Source organism: Ovis canadensis, chromosome 6 (genome assembly GCF_042477335.2).
Source record: "Ovis canadensis isolate MfBH-ARS-UI-01 breed Bighorn chromosome 6, ARS-UI_OviCan_v2, whole genome shotgun sequence".
In the NCBI taxonomy this organism is placed as follows: Eukaryota; Metazoa; Chordata; class Mammalia; order Artiodactyla; family Bovidae; genus Ovis; species Ovis canadensis.
This window is the reverse complement of record NC_091250.1, coordinates 101,863,838-101,882,775: the sequence shown is the minus strand read 5'-3', so window position 1 is coordinate 101,882,775 and position 18,938 is coordinate 101,863,838. Positions and strand designations below refer to the sequence as shown.

The 18,938-nt window shown below is 38.5% G+C and overlaps 1 protein-coding gene across 6 annotated transcripts in view; it reads left to right on the top strand.

Annotated features, from left to right (window-relative positions):
- The first annotated feature begins 1,375 nt into the window (after positions 1 to 1,375).
- The window catches only part of SULT1B1 (sulfotransferase family 1B member 1), a 43,459-nt gene continuing 25,896 nt past the window's right edge, over positions 1,376 to 18,938 (top strand). The window contains exons 1-3 of one of the 6 annotated variants that reach the window (XM_069594282.1): positions 1,376 to 1,431; positions 1,529 to 1,656; positions 3,758 to 3,832. The gene's annotated coding sequence lies outside the window, so the exon portion shown is untranslated. Of the gene's footprint in view, positions 1,657 to 3,757; positions 3,833 to 18,938 lie in introns of all 6 variants that reach the window. The other 5 variants (XM_069594286.1, XM_069594287.1, XM_069594285.1 and 2 more) reach the window with 5 other exon arrangements.

The following is an 18,938-nucleotide window of genomic DNA, read 5'->3' as shown; positions in this document are numbered from 1 at the left end:
GAGTTTGTTGAAATATTAATAGAACATTTTCAGACTCCATCTTAGACCAAATTTATCAGTAACACTGGGTATTGGGATCCAGTAATTTGTATTTTGTCATGACCTCCAAAATGATTCTGAAACATGCTAAAACTCAAGAAGCTCTGATTTATGTTGTTTTTCAATTAGTATTAATACTAATTGAAGTCTGATGGTTTTGTTGCAGGAACGCGGACTCTTCCAGGGGCCGAGAGTGGGCTCTTGACTAGCAATCAGAAATAAGTTGCCTGAAGAGATACAAGTGCTGACAAAGCAAGAGACTTTATTGGGAAGGGGATCCTGGAGAGCAGGAGGGTAGGGGACCCAGGAAAACTGCTCTGCCCTGTGGTTTATAGTCTTGGCTCTTATGGTAATGGGATTACTTGCCAAGTTGTCACTGGTCAGTCTTCTGACTCAGAGTCCCTTCTGGTGTCACACGCATTACCCAGCCAAGTTGGATTCCAGAAGGATTCTGGGAGGTTGATAGGACATGTGATGTTTTCTTTTGAGCTTTCCCAAATTTTTCCTGTTGATGGTGGCTGGTTAGTTACTTGTTCCTTATCAGGACCTCTTGTCATAAAATAACTCAGGCGAATGGTTGCTATGGTGTCTAACCAGGATGGGGCCTTCAGTCAGTGTTTCCCTTAACAGTTTAATTGATAATGTGGTTGCCAGGCAACTTGTGCACAACTGAAGTAGGGTTTGCTTGAAATTAACACCTTGTAGCCAAAGTTTGCCAGTTGCATTCCTTGGCATGTCCTGCCATACAGAAATACTTGTATTGTTTCATGTATGTATTAATAGTTAGTTGCCAATATTTAAAAATTTAATATTTGGACATATCACAAAAAGAATCTAGATCTCTAAAAATGCTGCCCTCTTTTCTGCATGAAAAGGATGTGGCAGACCCTTGCCCTTCCAGCATCAGCATCATCAGCACATTATTCTTCCACTAAACTCCTTCTTTGTGTATATGTGACTTACAAAAAAAAAAAAAAAAAAAAAAAAGAGGTTGTGGAAATGATTAGAGTGACAGAAAACAAGTGTATTCTGAAACCATCAGCTGTACTCTATTTCTTCTGCCAAAGTGTATCTTTAGTGTATGTTTGTGTAGCTTTGTTTTTTTCTGTAATGTTGGAAACTCATGTTTCTTTCAGATGAAAACACACACACAATGACTTTTTATCATGATCAAAATTATTACAAGACACTTTAAAAATTGTAGAGAAACAACAAGATTCCACCTATTGACCCTTCAGCTTCTTTCCCTTTGCTTTTCTCTCTTTGAAGCCATGTAAACCTTTAAATCGAGGTAATCTCTGACTTTGCTTCCTTTTGGCTGCCACCCTGATTCATTTCCTTTCAAGGCTTCCTGCCTCTTCCAGCTGTTGAAGCAACAGGCCCTGCCTCTGTGTATGTAGTTCAAGTTTGTATATCTTAACTGCCCATGAAGTCAATGACCACAGCATTCAAATCATATCTTTAAACTTTTTTTTTTTTTTAATCTCAGAGACTGAAAGGAGCCTCCCCCAGCTTGTCTTTCCCTCCCTTCAGGACTCCCACCAGGATCCAGGATTCCTTTCGGCAGCTGCACCACCAACTGAAAATGAAAACTGAAAAGAGGGATTAAATCCTGAGGTAAAGTTTTCTTTTTAAATCTCTTTTCTCTGAGTTTTTAATCATGTATCCACAGCACAAAGAGCTCCTTGAATAATTTCTGTTTTGAACATATGTTTACTGTTAGAATGTTTTTGCCTAATTGCCTCAGGAAATGCGGTGTTGTTTATATTGTGCAGACTCTCCTAGTCTTTCAGTGATCCCTTTCATTTTTCTAGGTTCAATGGGACTCTGCTGAAGCATGCCAGGATTGTGGGTCTTCCCATTAAACTGTAGCTCATAATGGAAAATGGAATCCACTCCAAGCTCTCATGTTTCTGCTCGCATCTGTACTTCACCCCATACACACCGTTTAGGGTACTTTCCAGAATACAGAACATGTTATTTAATTCATATATTTCATTAGCTGGAGTTTTAAGTAGAGCTGCAGTTTGTTAGAGTGAAACAAATGGAGCAAATATTCTTTTCCCACTAAAAGAATCTCAGTGTCAGATGATTCTGTTTATTTCTCCTAAGAGGGGCAATGGTTTCCATTTTCCTCTTTTATTCTATTGTGTGTTTGCGTGTGTCAGTCGTATCCAATTCTTTGTGACTCTATAGACTATAGCCTGCCAGGCTTCACTGTTCATGGATTTTCTATTAATGTTTCTTAAGTCAACTATAGACATTTAATTTTTAACTTATCACTCAACTAGGTAGATTTGTAGTATTGTGTAGACTGTGCTATATAACACATTAAAAGTTTTTGTCATTTTTTGTCATTTTACGATTTAAGAGACTTCTAGGAATCAATTTTTTAAAATAAATATCCCTTATCAACCATCTGCCAAAGTATCTTACTAAATAATGTTAGTGGTAGCTTAGCTGGTAAAGAATCTGCCTGCAATACAGGAGACTCCAGTTCAATTCTGGGTTGGGAAGATTCCCCTGGAGAAGGGGTAGGGTACCCACCCCAGAAATCTTTGTCTTCCCTGCTGACTCAGATGGTAAAGTATCCACCTGCAGTGTGGGAGACCTGTGTTTGATCCTTGGGTTGGGAAGATCCCCTAGAGGAGGACTTGGCAACTCACTCCAGAATTCTTGCCTGGAGAATCCCATGGACAGAGGAGTCTGGTGCACTACAATCCATGGGATCCCAAAGAATAGGACATGACTAGGAGACTAAGAACGATCCTATATCTTTGGTCTCTCTCCCCTGAATCTATCTTCTCATATAGTTCTAAACTCATCATCATTCACTGATCATGATGAGGCAATGCTAATCCCAGACTGCTATTCGAAGGTTCTTGAACTGGTTACACCCATTTCCCAGATGTGACTAGTATGTAGTCACTATCCTGTTGTTACTTATCCCTTCTTCTCTGACAACATTTTTGCAGCATGAGGAGCTAAAGTTTTTTGTCAGAGGGAAGTTTGCTTTGTCAAATAAACAATCAAACAAAAAATTCCCTACAAACTGTGAACACCCTTAACCAAATGAGATAAATCAGGAACACCTTAGACTCTGGTCAGGCCTACCCATGCAGTATGACCAAATGAGCAAAGCTGGGAAAACTGAACTCTATTTCTGAGACACACCTCACTTGCTATTTGTCTGAGCAGAATTCCTGCAACTCTGTTTCCTAATCTCAGTCTATAAAATGAAAGTAAGACTTATCATCAGGGAGATAATATACATGAAGCACATTCAATATAATGTATTTTCTGGAAAACAATTCATTTTGATAAATCATTTATGTGCATGCTGTATTGTTAAAAGAGTACCTTAACAGTAGTTTAAAACCATGAGTCACCAATTTTCTTCTAAATGTAACCTACTTGGGGATTTTATTAAAATATAAATTCTGATTCTGGATTGAAGCCTCATATTCTACATTTGTAATACAAGCTCTCAAGTGATGACAATAGTGCATGGGGCTTGCATATGTACCATATGTAAACAGCAATTATGAATCAATTATATAAATACAAGACAATAGTACAAGTTAAATTAAAATGAGTAAGTAAAGAAACTAAAAATTTTAAGACATGAAATGGAACCAGGAATGATGTTATAAATGTATAACATAATGTTAAGCACATACTGTGTGAGAAACAAATTTGTCTGTGTGATTTGTTGCAGACCGTATGGAAAATAGATCTGTGTCCTCAAACCTACTTGCTTTCCCATGACAATCTGTGTGTTTAATAAGAGTTGGTAAGTGGAATTATATATTTATAAATGCTAAGTTGCAGAGCCAAAAAATTTTAAAAAAGAGAGCCTCATTTAATTTTCTCAACTGATTCAGAAAATGCCAGTGTTCAAATGAGCCCTGGAATTGATATTTACCTTTATATAATCTGGAAAATTTAATTTGCTAAGGAATTAATAAAATAAAATGTTTCAAGGAAAACTATTTTATTTACTATATGAAGCTCAATCTAATATCTAAATATACTATGTTTATTTCTGCTCTCACTCATTCCTTATATCCAAACTCCAAAGTAACACTATCCTTAAGATCTTAGAAGATTCTGAATGGGAAGTACATGTTGCATCATTCATTCATTCATTCAGTTCATTTAACACCTACTTTATTCTAGGTACAATGTTTACCTACTCAGTTCCTCTTCCTTTCACTTCTTGCTCTGTTGAGTTTTTGACCAACCACATTATTTGTTCCATTCTTGAAGCTGCTGACATGTTCCAGAATTTTTTCTAGACCTAACAAGGGACTACAGATGCAAACATATAGGATAATTAAGAAATATCATGAAGGTAGCAATTTAATATGGAATATTTAATTTTCTGACTGCCCAGACCACACAGCTCTCACATGCATCCTTGTTTTAGGGTCTTGCTGGCTCTAAACCTATGTGTGTCTACTCTGTGCTGAGACTGCTCTTTCACTTAGATACTCTTTTCTAGGCTTCTCAGGTCCCCAAATCCTTTACTCTGGGAGCAGTAATGAAGATGCAAAATTCAAATTATTTTTCCCATATTTCTAGTGTAAGATGCCATATATTTTTAGACAAATACATTATATAATAATAACTTTTATTGGGAAAACTAAAAAAATACACTACTGTGAGCATATCCACTAATTTTGTCAGACATAAAATATATAATACATATCTTACAGTGTAAAATGAAAAATATGTCCAGATTTCTCTCTTCTAGACTTTTTTAAACATTATTTATTATTTTGGCTGCCCTGGTTGTTGATTGCTGTGTGCAGGCTTTCTCTACTGGTGGAGAGTGGGAGTTGCTTTTCATTGTGGTATGCGGGCTTCTCATTGCAGTGGCTTCTCTCGTTGTGGAGCAGGGGCTCTAGAAAGTTGGAGCTTCCATAGCTGCTGTACTTGGGCTCAGTAGTTGTGGCACATGGACTTAGTTGCTTCACTGCTTGTGGGATATTTCCAGACCAGGGATCGAACCTGTGTCCCCTGCATATTAACCACTGGATCATCAAGGACGCCCCTCTTCTAGACTTTTTTAAGAGCCTGGAGAATGAGGTCTAGCAGGATATGGAGAAGTTATCTCTAAAACACAAGGCTGTTACACTATGTATTTTTCTTAATCTAAAGCATTCCTTTTTCTATACAAAAGCATGTGAGTTTAAATAGCAGCTAACTTTTATGTTAGTGATTTTGTTTGTGGTTCCCATTACACAAATTGTTAGCTTAACAAGTTTCAACAATTTTCAAATCACCAAATTACTTTCAAAATATTTGCCTGGTAAAAATATTTATATCAATTTGACAATCAACGATCAGCAGCCTTTGATGTCTAGTTATAATCATTTGCTAGAGGCAATACAAGTTTATCTGAGATACATAATTTATGTTGTTAATTCAAACTCTATCCATCTGGTTGTAAACATTATCTATCATTATCGATTCACAAGTTCTCAGAAATAAATGGAATAGTAGATTATAATGGATCTTAAAGTTTCTACATTCTACCTTTCCTTCTATTGGAGAAGCTTATATTCCTTGAGGGCAGAGAGAAGGGTTTTAAAATGAGAAACACATTAGCAAGAGAGGGGCCACAGTTTCATATGCAAAGTTCAGTGAAGATGAAGTGGGAAAAGTAAATAATGATGAGCTCTATGTGATGGTCAATTTTGTGTGTCAAAATGATTGACACGCAGGAAACCCAGATATTTGGTTAAACATTATTATCAGTGTGCCTGTTAGTGTATTTCCTAGATGAGATTAACATTTGAATTATTATATGAATAAAACAAACTACCCTCCCTAGTGTGGACAAGCCTTATCCAGTCAGTTGAAGGTCTGAATCACATAAAAAGGCAGACGTTCTTGGAGTGAGGCGGAATTCCTCTTGCCTGACTGTTTTTGAGCTGGGATATCATGCTTTCCTATCTTCACACTTAACCATGTATTCTCACTGGGTCTCAAGCCTGCAGGCCTTCAGAAGGGAACTACACCATTGACTGTCCTGGGTCTCCAGCTTGGGATAAGTTGATTCTATTTCTCTGGAGAATCCTGAGTAATATACTCTCAAAATGTTTTGAATAGGTTCAATTCAGTTCAGTTCAGTCGCTCAGTCGAGTCCGACTCTTTGCGACCCCGTGAATCACAGCACGCCAGGCCTCCCGGTTCATCACCATCTCCTGGAGTTCACTCAGACTCACGTCCATCCAGTCTGTGATGCCATCCAGCCATCTCATCCTCTGTCGTCTGCTTCTCCTTCTGTCCCCAATCCCTCCCAGCAACAGAGTCTTTTCCAATGAGTCAACTCTTCACATGAGGAGGCCAAAATACTGGAGTTTCAGCTTTAGCATCATTCCCTCCAAAGAAATCCCAGGGTTGATCTCCTTCAGAATGGACTGGTTGGATCTCCTTGCAGTCCAAGGGACCCTCAAGAATCTTCTCCAAAACCACAGTTCAAACGCATCAATTCTTCGATGCTCAGCTTTCTTCACAGTCCAACTCTTACATCCATACATGATCACTGGAAAAACCAGAGCCTTGACTAGACGGACCTTAGTCGGCAAAGTAACGTCTCTGCTTTTGAATATGCTATCTAGGTTGGTCATAACTTTTCTTCCAAGGAATAAGCATCTTTTAATTTCATGGCTGCAGTCAGCAAATCAATAAGATTCTAATTCAGGATTAATATTATTTAGGATTATTATGATAAGAATAGTTACCACTCAAAAATATGCAAGACAATTTTTATTATATACAAATATTTATGTATATAATACATAAAGAGATTTATCATATGTAATTGGCTTAGATAATTTTAGAGGTGGGCAAGTCCCAAGAGGTGCAAGATGATTTGCAAGCTGGAGACCCAGAATAGCTGATGATTTAATTCCAACTGAGTCTGAAGTCTAAGAACAATGAGAGTTAATGGTATAGTTTAATTCAAAAACTGCCAGGCTTTAGACTCAGGAAAAGTTGATGTTTAGTTCCAATCTGAAGGCAGGAAAAAAACTGTACTGCAGCTCAAAGGCTATCAGGTAGGAAGCTCACAGAATGAGGTCATTCTACACTAGGGAGGGCAATCTGCTTTACTTAGTATTACCCATTTAAACATTAATCTCATCCCAAAACATCCTTACAGAAATACTCAGAATAGTGTTTGACCAAATGTCTGGTCATCTGGTGGCCCAGTGAAGTGGACACATAAAATTAATTATCATAGCTTCTAATCACTGTAGATGGTGACTGCAGCCATGAAATTAAAAGATGCTTACTCCTTGGAAGAAAAGTTATGACCAAACTAGATAGCATATTCAAAAGCAGAGACATTACTTTACTGACTAAGTTCCATCTAGTCAAGGCTATTGTTTTTCCTGTGGTCATGTATGGATGTGAGAGTTGGACTGTGAAGAAGGCTGAGCACCGAAGAATTGATGCGTTTGAACTGTGGTGTTGGAGAAGACTCTTGAGGGTCACTTGGACTGCAAGGAGATCCAGCCAGTCCATTCTGAAGGAGATCAACCCTGGGATTTCTTTGGAGGGAATGATGCTAAAGCTGAAGCTCCAGTACTTTGGCCACCTCATGCGAAGAGTTGACTCATTGGAAAAGACTCTGATGCTGGGAGAGATTGATGGCAGGAGGAGGAGGGGACGACCCAGGATGAGATGGCTGGATGGCATCACAGACTGGATGGACGTGAGTCTGAGTGAACTCTGGGAGATGGTGATGGACAGGGAGGCCTGGCGTGCTGCGATTCATGGGGTTGCAAAGAGTTGGACATGACTGAGCGACTGAACTGAACTGAACTGACTGAAGCAAAATAAAGTATCATAAACTAAATGTTCCCCCTTGTGTGAAATAATCAACAGGAATGTGGATAGTAAACAACTTGGGTCCTATTATTTCCCACATTTACTGCTTTGAGAGAATTCCTGGGCCACAACTCAAGGAGGAAAACCCAGGTACAACATCAGACATCCAATAGAAAGTATCAGGCATGCTAATTAGCAGAAGAAGGCAACCATAGTGAAAGGAAAAGTTAGGTAATTGAAAATAATCTAGAACTAACACAGATGTTAGAGTTAGCAAACAAAGGTATTAAAGCAGTCATTATAACAATATTCAATATGTTCTAAAAGTTTTCTGCTTTATTGACTATGCCAAAGCCTTTGACTGTGTGGATCGCAATAAATTGTGGAAAATTCTGAAAGAGATGGGAATAGTAAACCACTTGACCTGCCTCTTGAGAAACCTATATGCAGGTCAGGAAGCAACAGTTAGAACTGGACATGGAACAACAGACTGGTTCCAAATCAGGAAAGGAATACATCAAGGCTGTATATTGTCACCCTGCTTATTTAACTTCTATGCAGAGTACATCATGAGAAACACTGGGCTGGAGGAAGCACAAGCTGAAATCAAGATTGCTGGGAGAAATATCAATAACCTCAGATATGCAGATAACACTACCCTTATGGCAGAAAGTGAAGAGGAACTGAAGAGCCTCTTGGTGAAAGTGAAAGAGGAGAGTGAAAAAGTTGGCTTAAAGCTCAACATTCAGAAAACTAAGAACATGTCATCTGGGCCCATCACTTCATGGCAAATAGATGGACAAAAAGTGAAAACAGTGACAGACTTTATTCTTTTGGGCTCCCAAATCACTGCAGATGATGACTGCAGCCATGAAATTAAAAGACGCTTACTCCTTGGAAGAAAAGTTATGACCAACTTAGGTAGCATGTTAAAAAGCAGAGACATTACTTTGCCAACAAAGGTCTGTTTAGTCAAGGCTATGGTTTTTCTAGTAGTCATGTATAGATATGAGAGTTGGACCATAAAGAAAACTGAGCACTGAAGAATTGATGCTTTTGAACTGTGGTGGTGGAGAAAATTCTTGAGAGTCCCTTCGACCACAAGGAGATCTAACCAGTCTATCCTAAAGGAAATCAGTCCTGAATATTCATTGGAAGGACTGATGCTGAAGCTGAAAATCCAATACTTTGGCCACCTGATGTGAAGCGCTGACTCATTTGAAAAGACCCTGATGCTGGGAAAGATTGAAGGTGGGAGGAGAAGGGGATGACAGAGGATGAGATGGTTGGATGGCATCATTGACTCAATGGGCAGGAGTTTGAGTAAAATCCTGGAGTTGGTGATGGACAGTGAGGCCTGGCATGCTGTGATTCATGGGGTTGCAAAGAGTCGGACATGACTGAACTGAACTGAAAAGTTGAGACAGGAAGAGTATAATCAATCCCCAAATGATCTTCTAGAGACGAAAACTATCATGTCTGAAGGGGAAAAAAAAAACCAAAAAATAAAAAACACAAACATTGGAATGGATTAAAATCAGATTTCACATTACAGAAGAAAATGTTAGTAAATATAAATAAACATAGCCATAGACATTATCTGAACTGAAACACAAAGAGAAAAAAATTTTTTTTTAAGATTAAAGGACCTTCAATGAGTTGTAAACAAATTCATGTATCTTGGAGTATCAGAAGGAAGAGAAAGAGACCTTCAAAAAGGTATTTGAATAAATATTGACTGCAAACCCCAAATTCACAGAAGTTCAATAAACAGGAAGCACAGGCACACATACAAACCCATGAAAATAACCACATGAAGGCACATCATAATTTAATTGCTCTAAACCAGTGATATTGTAGATTATCTTAGAAGCAGACAGAGAAAACAAATGCATTATACACAGAAGAACCAAGGTGAGAAAGACAACAGATTTCCTGTAAGAAAAAATAAGGAGAAAAAAGATGGTGGAGGAGAAGGTGGATGTGGTGTAATTTTCTCTCCATGGATGCATCAGCAATACACCTTCAGACACAGAATATCTTGCAGAACACCAGCTGAGAGTGGGAAGGAGTCTTTGACTACGGGAAAGGAATATATAAATCCACACAAATCACAGTAGGATGAAGGAAGGAGGGGAAAAAAAGGAGAGTTATCAGGACTGGACATGTACTCGGGGGGTGGCGGACCTGAAGCAGGGATCAGATACCCACATCAGGGCAGTTGTTTGGGACAGAGGAGAAACATTTGACGCTGTTGGAGAGTGCAGCAGCTCACCTGTGACAGTCTGAATGGAATGAGAACCACACAATCTTTGCCGCAGCCTTACCTACTCTGGACAGGATTCGAGTCCCCTGGAATGCACAGTGGCTCGGAGCTGGACTGTAGGGATTGGAGAGCAATCCCAGGGTGAGATCTGCTGTTGACTTCAGGGAGACAGTGAGAGGGGACATGAGGGAGGAGATAGAAGGGGGAAATGCCTTGGAAGGAAAGCTGAGCAGCCATGGAGGTAAAGCAATACTGCTGAGTCACATGCAGAGGGTGGAGCCATCACTGTAGCCTCTCTTTCCCCACATGCAAGAGCCAGCAGCTGACCAATAGACCCAAGAGAGGGTGGCCCTTTAAGAACCTGAAGCCTTGAGCAACAGAGAAAGATCAGACAAAGAGGTCCTTTGAAGCCAGATGCCAGAGGCTAGAAAAAACATTAATAGCACCATATTTCTTGCACCAATGGCCTCTGACTCCCCTGTGCACATGGCATTGCCAAGGTCCCCATGATCCATGCAGCTGCAACATCTCCACATCCGGTCTTCACTGAGGCAGACCTAAAACCTCCAGGGCAGCCTCAGGAGCAAACTCCTGTGGACGACCCACACACAGAGGTGGAAATAAAACCACAATTGAACCCCAGGGGCAGTGTGGCTAAGGATGAGGATTGAAATTCTTCCGAATAACTGTGCAAGCTGCAGTTTAAAACCACATGATCAACTAGGCAGACTCTGTGTCTATGGAATATATAAAAGGGCAATGAGAGTTCCTACAAAAGAAAATGCAGTAGCTCTGGCAGCTGCGGACAGTGGAGGCAAGAACATGCAGGAGTAGAGCCAGGAACATGCAGGATTAGGGTCATATTAGTCTGGGCTGTCCCCATAGCAGGTCCAGAGACCAACCAACCCATTATTGGAAGACATTTCAAGGAGGCAGAGGTGGACTATCCAAAAAAAAAAATCTATTATTATTCTTATATTTTGATTTGTTCTGTAATTGGTTCAGTTTTCTTCCCTGTTCCTGTGGTTGATCTTATCATTGATAGTACTCTATTTAAGCTTTTGAGAACTTTTTTTAAATCCTATTTTTCATTTCCTTTATGTTGGCCTTTTGCAGTTCTGTGGAATTATTTTCTTCTTTTAAAATTTTTTTCTAAAATTTATTTATATATATATATATATAATGTTTCTGTGTGTACTAAGAAGCTTCACTCATATCTGACTCTTTGTGACCCTATGGACTGTAGCCCACCAGTCTCCTCTGTCCATGGGCTTCTCCAGGCAAGAATACTGGAGTGGGTTGCCATGCCCTCCTCCAGAGGATCTTCTCGACTCAGGGATCAGATCCCCATCTCATTATGTCTGTTGCTTTGGCAGGCAGGTGTTTTACCACTAGCAATACCTGAGAAGTCCTCCTTTTTTATATATACTTGTATTTAACTTTGCTTTTCTATTTTTTCTTTTTCTTTCTTTTATTCATCATGTTTGATAGTTTTTGTTTGTTTGTTTTCTTTGCTTTATTTCTTAGTTGGCATTCTGCTTTGGTTTTGTTTTTCAGTTTGTGTTTTACTTAGCTTTGGTTTTAATTGGTCTATATAATTTTTGGTTTCCTTTGCTCACTGAGTCACTCTCTTTTACTTTCTTTTCTTCGGACTGTTTTGGTTGTGTGTGTGTGTGTGTGGGTGTGTGTGTGTGTGTGTGTGGGTGTATAGCCTATTGTTTAAAAATTATTAGTCTGATTTTGTACTTACCATTGTCTAAGGATCATCTTTTGTTTCTTGTTTTATTTTTTTTCTTTTGTTCTTGTTTGTTTAATCATCTTTAATGCCATAACTTACAAATTGTGTAACCTCAGGTCCCTGGCCAGAAATTAAGCCTGAACATTTGGACTGAAAGTGTTGAGTACAGGACCCTAGACTGCCAGAGAACTCCTAATCCCAGGGAGTATTAGTGAGAACTCTCATGAAGGCCTCCACCTATATACAAGACCCGGCATCACCCAATTGCCTACAACACCCAGTGAAGGACACCTTGCCCAAATAAGCAAGATAAAATTACAAACCCAATCATCAGTACAGAGGATTCCCAAAGATGCTCCAAAATATACCACCTCACACAGCCCTCTCCATGAGAGGGGAAAATAAGCCAAAACCTCACCACCTCCCACCAGAACACAGGCACAATTCATTCCCAATACAAAGCTTACACAAACCACTGGACCAAACTTACCTACTGAGTTCAGTTCAGTTCAGTTCAGTCGCTCAGTCATGTCCGACTCTTTGCAATCCCATGAATTGCAGCACGCCAGGCCTCCCTGTCCATCCCCAACTCCCGGAGTTCACTCAGATCATGTCCATCGAGTCAGTGATGCCATCCAGCCATATCATCCTCCGTCGTCCCCTTCTCCTCCTGCCCCCAATCCCTCCCAGCATCACAGTCTTTTCCAATGAGTCAACTCTTTGCATGAGGTGGCCAAAGTACTAGAGTTTCAGCTTTAGCATCATTCCTTCCAAAGAAATCCCAGGGTTGATCTCCTTCAGAATGGACTGGTTGGATCTCCTTTCAGTCCAAGGGACTCTCAAGAGTCTTCTCCAACACCACAGTTCAAAAGCATCAATTTTTCGGTGCTCAGTCTTCTTCATAGTCCAACTGTCACATCCATACATGACCACAGGAAAAACCATAGCCTTGACTAGACGGACCTTAGTCGGCACAGTAATGTCTCTGCTTTTGAATATACTATCTAGGTTGGTTATAACTCTTCTTCCAAGGAGTAAGCGTCTTTTAATTTCATGGCTGCAGTCAGCACCTGCAGTGATTTTGGAGCCCCCCAAAATAAAGTGTGACACTGTTTCCACTCTTTCCCCATCTGTTTCCCCTGAAGTGATGGGACCGGATGCCCATCTTAGTTTTCTGAATATTGAGCTTTAAGCCAACTTTTTCTCTCTCCTCTTTCACTTTCATCAAGAGGCTTTTGAGGTCCTCTTCACTTTCTACCATAAGGGTGATGTCATCTGCATATCTGAGGTTATTGATATTTCTCCTGGCAATCTTGATTCCAGCTTGTGTTTCTTCCAGTCCAGCATTTCTCATGATGTACTCTGCATATAAGTTGAATAAGCAGGGTGACAATATACAGCCTTGACATACTCCTTTTCCTATTTGGAACCAGTCTGTTGTTCCATGTTCAGTTCTAACTGTTGCTTCCTGACCTGCATACAGATTTCTCAAGAGGCAGGTCAGGCGGTCTGGTATTCCCATCTCTCTCAGAATTTTCCACAGTTTATTGTGATTCACACAGTCAAAGGCTTTGGCATAGTCAATAAAGCAGAAATAGATGTTTTTCTGGAACTCTCTTGCTTTTTCCATGATCCAGCGGAGGGCAGAAACCAAATGAAAGAAGGAATGTGATCCTAAAACCTGTGAAAATGTGACCTCAAGCACAGTAAGTTAGAAAAAATCTGAAAAAGAATTCAGGGTAATTATAACAAGATGATACACAACCTCAAAAGTAGAATGGAGAAAATGAAAGAATTGATTAACACATTTAGCAAGGACCTAGAAGAAATAAAGAAAAAACAAACAGAGATGAACAACACAGCTACTGAAATTAAAAATACTCTAGAAGAAATCAATAGCAGAAAAACTGAGACAGAAGAATGGATAAGTCAGCTGGAAGATAGAATGGTGGAAATAACAGCTGAAGAGCAGAATAAAGAGATAAGAAATAAAATTGAGGATGTCTCAGAGATCTCTGGGAAGATATTAAACACATCAACATTTGAATTATAGGGGTCCTAGAAGAAGAAGAGGAAAAGAAAGGGTCTGCAACAATTTTGAAGAGATAATTGAAAACTTTCACATCATGGGAAAGGAAATAGACCATCAAGTCCAAGAAGTGCAGAGAGCCCCATACAGGATAAACCCAAGGAAAAATACACTGAAATATGTAATAATCAAACTAATAAAGATTAAATACAGAGAAAGAATATTAACTGCAGCAGAGGAATAGCAACAGGTAACATACAAGGGAAACCCCATACAATTAACAGCTGATCTTTCAGTAGAATCTCTGCAAGCCAGAATGGAAAAACAGGATATATTTAAAATACTGAAAGGAAAAAATCTACAACCAAGATTACTTTACCCAGCAAGGATCTCATTCAAATTTGATGGAGAAATCAAAAGCTTACAGACAGTAAAAGTTAAGAAAATTTAGCAAAATCAAGCCAGCTTTACAACAACTGTTAAAGGGACTTTTATAGATAGGAAACACAAGAATAGGAAAAGACATACAAAATCAAACTTACAACAATTAAGACAATGCCAGTAGGAACATATATATCAATACTTATTTTTAATGTAAATGGATAATATGCTTCAACCAAAAGAAAAAGACTGGCTGAATGCATACAAAAGCAAGACCCATATAGATACTGTTTACAATAGATCCACTTCACACCTACAGAAACATACAGACTGAAAGTGAGAGGATGGAAAAAGATATTCCATTCAAATAGAAATCAAAAGAAAGCTGGAGTAGCAATTCTCATATCAGACAAAATAAACCTTAAAGAATATTGTAAGAGATGAAGGACACTACATTATGATCAAGGGATTAATCCAAGAAGAAGGCATAAAAATTGTAACTATTTATGCACCCAACATAGGAGAACCTCAATACATAAGGCAAACACTAACAGACATAAAAGAGAAAATTGACAGCAACACAATAATAGTAAAGGACTTTAACACCCTACTTACACCAATGGACAGATCATCAAGCCATAAAATTAACAAGGAAACACAAGCCTAAAATGACACATTAGGCCAGATGGAGCTAATTGGTATCTTCAGCAGAATATACTTTTTTCTCAAGTTCACATGGAATATTCTCCAGGACAGACCCCAACATGGGTCACAAATAAAGCTTCAGTAAACTTAAGATAATTGAAATTATATGAAGCATTTTTCTGATCACAACACTATGAGACTAGATATCAATTATAGGGAAAAAAACTGTAAAAAAAAACCCCACAAAAACATGGAGATTAAAAAATACATTTATAAATAATGAACAGGCTACTGAAGAAATTAAAGAGGGAAATAAAAGTATTTATTTTTTGTCATTTGTCAGAAACAAATGACAATGAAAATATGAAGACCCAAGACCTATGGGATGCACCAAAGGCAGTTCTAAGAGGGAGTTTATAGCAATACAATCCTGCCTCAAGAAACAAGAAAACCATTGAATAGACAACCTAGCTTTACACCTGAAATAACTTGAAAAAGAAGAACAGAAAACCCCAAAATTAGTAGAAGGAAAGAAATGATAAAGACGGGAGCAGAAATAAATGAAGGAAGCACTAGTAAAGATTAGTAAAACTAAGATCTGATACTTTGAGAATATAAGCTAAATTTACAAACCATTAACCAGAATCATCAAGAAAAAAAAGAATCAAATCAACATAATTAGAAATGTAAAAGACTAAGTTACAACAGACAATGTAGAAATAAGAAGGATCATAAGAGACTGTTTTGAGCAATTATATGCTAATAAAATGGACAACCTGTAAGAAATGGAGGCAAAAATATGCAATGGGGAAAAGATGGTCTCTTTAATAAGTATCCTGGAAAAATTGGACAGCTACTTTTGAAAGAATGAAATTAGAACACTTCCTAAGATTATACACAAAGACAAACTAAAAATGGATTGAAGTCATAAATATAAGACCAGAAACTATAAAACTCTTAGAGGAAAACACAGGCAGACACTCTATAACATAAATCGCAGTAATGTCCTCTATGACCCACCACCCAGAGTAATGGAAATAAAAACAAAAATAAACAAAAAGGACTTAATTAAGCTGAAAAGCTTTTCATGGCAAAGGAAACTATAAACAAGGAGAAAACAGTACCTTGGGGGTTTGGAAAGATGGCGGAGGAATAGGACGGGAAGATCACGTTCTCCCTCACAAATTCCTCAAAAGAACATTTCAACGCCGAGCAAACTCCACAAAACAACTTCTGTAGGCTGGCAGAGGACATCAGGCAACCAGAAAAGCAGACCATTGTCTTCAAAAACAGATGGAGAAGTCTAGAGGCTACTGTGAAAATAAAACTGAAAACCAGAAGCAGGAAGCTTAAACCCAAAGTCTGAAAACATTAGACAACTCTTGAATTCAGGGAACATTAAGCAATAGGAGCTCATCAAATGCCTTCATACCTACACTGAAACCAAGCTCCACCCAAGGGCCAACAAGTTCCAAAACAAGACATACCACGCAAATTCTCCAGCAACACAGGAACACTCCCCTGAGCCTCAATATACAGGCAGCTCAAAATTATCCCAAAACCTTTGATGTCTCATAACCCATTACGGGTCACTCCATTGCACTCCAGAGAGAAGAAACCCAGCTCCACCCACCAAAACTCCAACACAAGCCTCCCTAACCAGGAAACCTTGACAAGCCACTGATAGAACCCCACCCAAAGTGAGGAAGCTCCATAATAAAGAGAACTCCACAAATTATCAGAATATAAAAAGGCCACCCCAAACGTAGCAATATAACCAAGATGAAGAGACAGAGGAATACTCAGCAGGTAAAGGAACAGGAGAGTTGCCCACCAAACCAAACAAAAGAGGAAGAAGTAGGGAATCTACCGGAGAAGGAATTCCGAATATTGATAGTGAAAATGATCCAAAATCTTGAAATCAAAATGGAAACACAGATAAATAGCCTAGAGACAAGGATTGAGAAGATGCAAGAAAGGTTTAACAAGGACCTAGAAGAAATAAAAAAGAGTCAAAATATAATGAATAACACAATAAATGAGATCAGAAACACTCTGGAGGCAACAAATAGTAGAATAACGGAGGCAGAAGATAGGATTAGTGAAATAGAAGATAGAATGGTAGAAATAAATGAATCAGAGAGGAAACAAGAAAAACGAATTAAAAGAAACGAGGACAATCTCAGAGACCTCCAGGACAATATGAAACGCTCCAACATTCGAATTATAGGAGTCCCAGAAGAAGAAGACAGAAAGAAAGATCATGAGAAAATCCTTGAGGAGATAATAGTTGAAAACTTCCCTAAAATGGGGAAGGAAATAATCACCCAAGTCCAAGAAACACAGAGAGTCCCAAATAGGATAAACCCAAGGCGAAACACCCCAAGACACATATTAATCAAATTAACAAAGATCAAACACAAAGAACAAATATTAAAAGCAGCAAGGGAAAAGCAACAAATAACACACAAGGGGATTCCCATAAGGATAACAGCTGATCTGTCAATAGAAACTCTTCAGGCCAGGAGGGAATGGCAAGACATACTTAAAGTGATGAAAGACAATAACCTACAGCCCAGATTACTGTACCCAGCAAGGATCTCATTCAAATACGAAGGAGAAATCAAAAGCTTTACAGACAAGCAAAAGCTGAGAGAATTCAGCACCACCAAACCAGCTCTCCAACAAATTCTAAAGGATATCCTCTAGACAGGAAACACGAAAAGGGTGTATAAACCCGAACCCAAAACAATAAAGTAAATGGCAATGGGATCATACTTATCAATAATTACCTTAAACGTAAATGGGTTGAACGCCCCAACCAAAAGACAAAGACTGGCCGAATGGATACAAAAACAAGACCCCTCTATATGCTGCTTACAAGAGACCCACCTCAAAACAAGGGACACATACAGACTGAAAGTGAAGGGCTGGAAAAAGATATACCACGCAAATAGAGACCAAAAGAAAGCAGGAGTGGCAATACTCATATCCGATAAAATAGACTTTAAAACAAAGGCTGTGAAAAGAGACAAAGAAGGCCACTACATAATGATCAAAGGAACAATCCAAGAAGAAGATATAACAATTATAAATATATATGCACCCAATATAGGAGCACCACAATATGTAAGACAAATGCTAACAAGTATGAAAGGGGAAATCAACAATAACACAATAATAGTGGGAGACTTTAATACCCCACTCACACCTATGGACAGATCAACTAAACAGAAAATTAACAAAGAAACGCAAACTTTAAATGATACATTGGATCAGTTAGACCTAATTGATATCTATAGGACATTTCACCCCAAAACAATGAATTTCACCTTTTTTTCAAGTGCTCACGGAACCTTCTCCAGGATAGATCACATCCTGGGCCATAAATCTAAACTTGATAAATTCAAAAAAATCGAAATCATTCCAAGCATCTTTTCTGACCATAATGCATTAAGATTAGATCTCAATTACAGGAGAAAAACTATTAAAAATTCTAACATATGGAGGTTGAACAACACACTTCTGAATAACCAACAAATCACAGAAGAAATCAAAAAAGAAATCAAAATATGCATAGAAACTAATGAAAATGAAAACACAACAACCCAAAACCTGTGGGACACTATAAAAGCAGTGCTAAGAGGAAAGTTCATAGCAATACAGGCATACCTCAAGAAACAAGAAAAAAGTCAAATAAATAACCTAACTCTACAACTAAAGCAACTAGAAAAGGAAGAGTTGGAGAACCCCAGAGGTAGTAGAAGGAAAGAAATCTTAAAAATTAGGGCAGAAATAAATGCAAAAGAAACAAAAGAGACCATAGCAAAAATCAACAAAGCCAAAAGCTGGTTCTTTGAAAGGATAAATAAAATTGACAAACCATTAGCCAGACTCATCAAGAAGCAAAGAGAGAAAAATCAAATCAATAAAATTAGAAATGAAAATGGAGAGATCACAACAGACAACACAGAAATACAAAGGATCATAAGAGACTA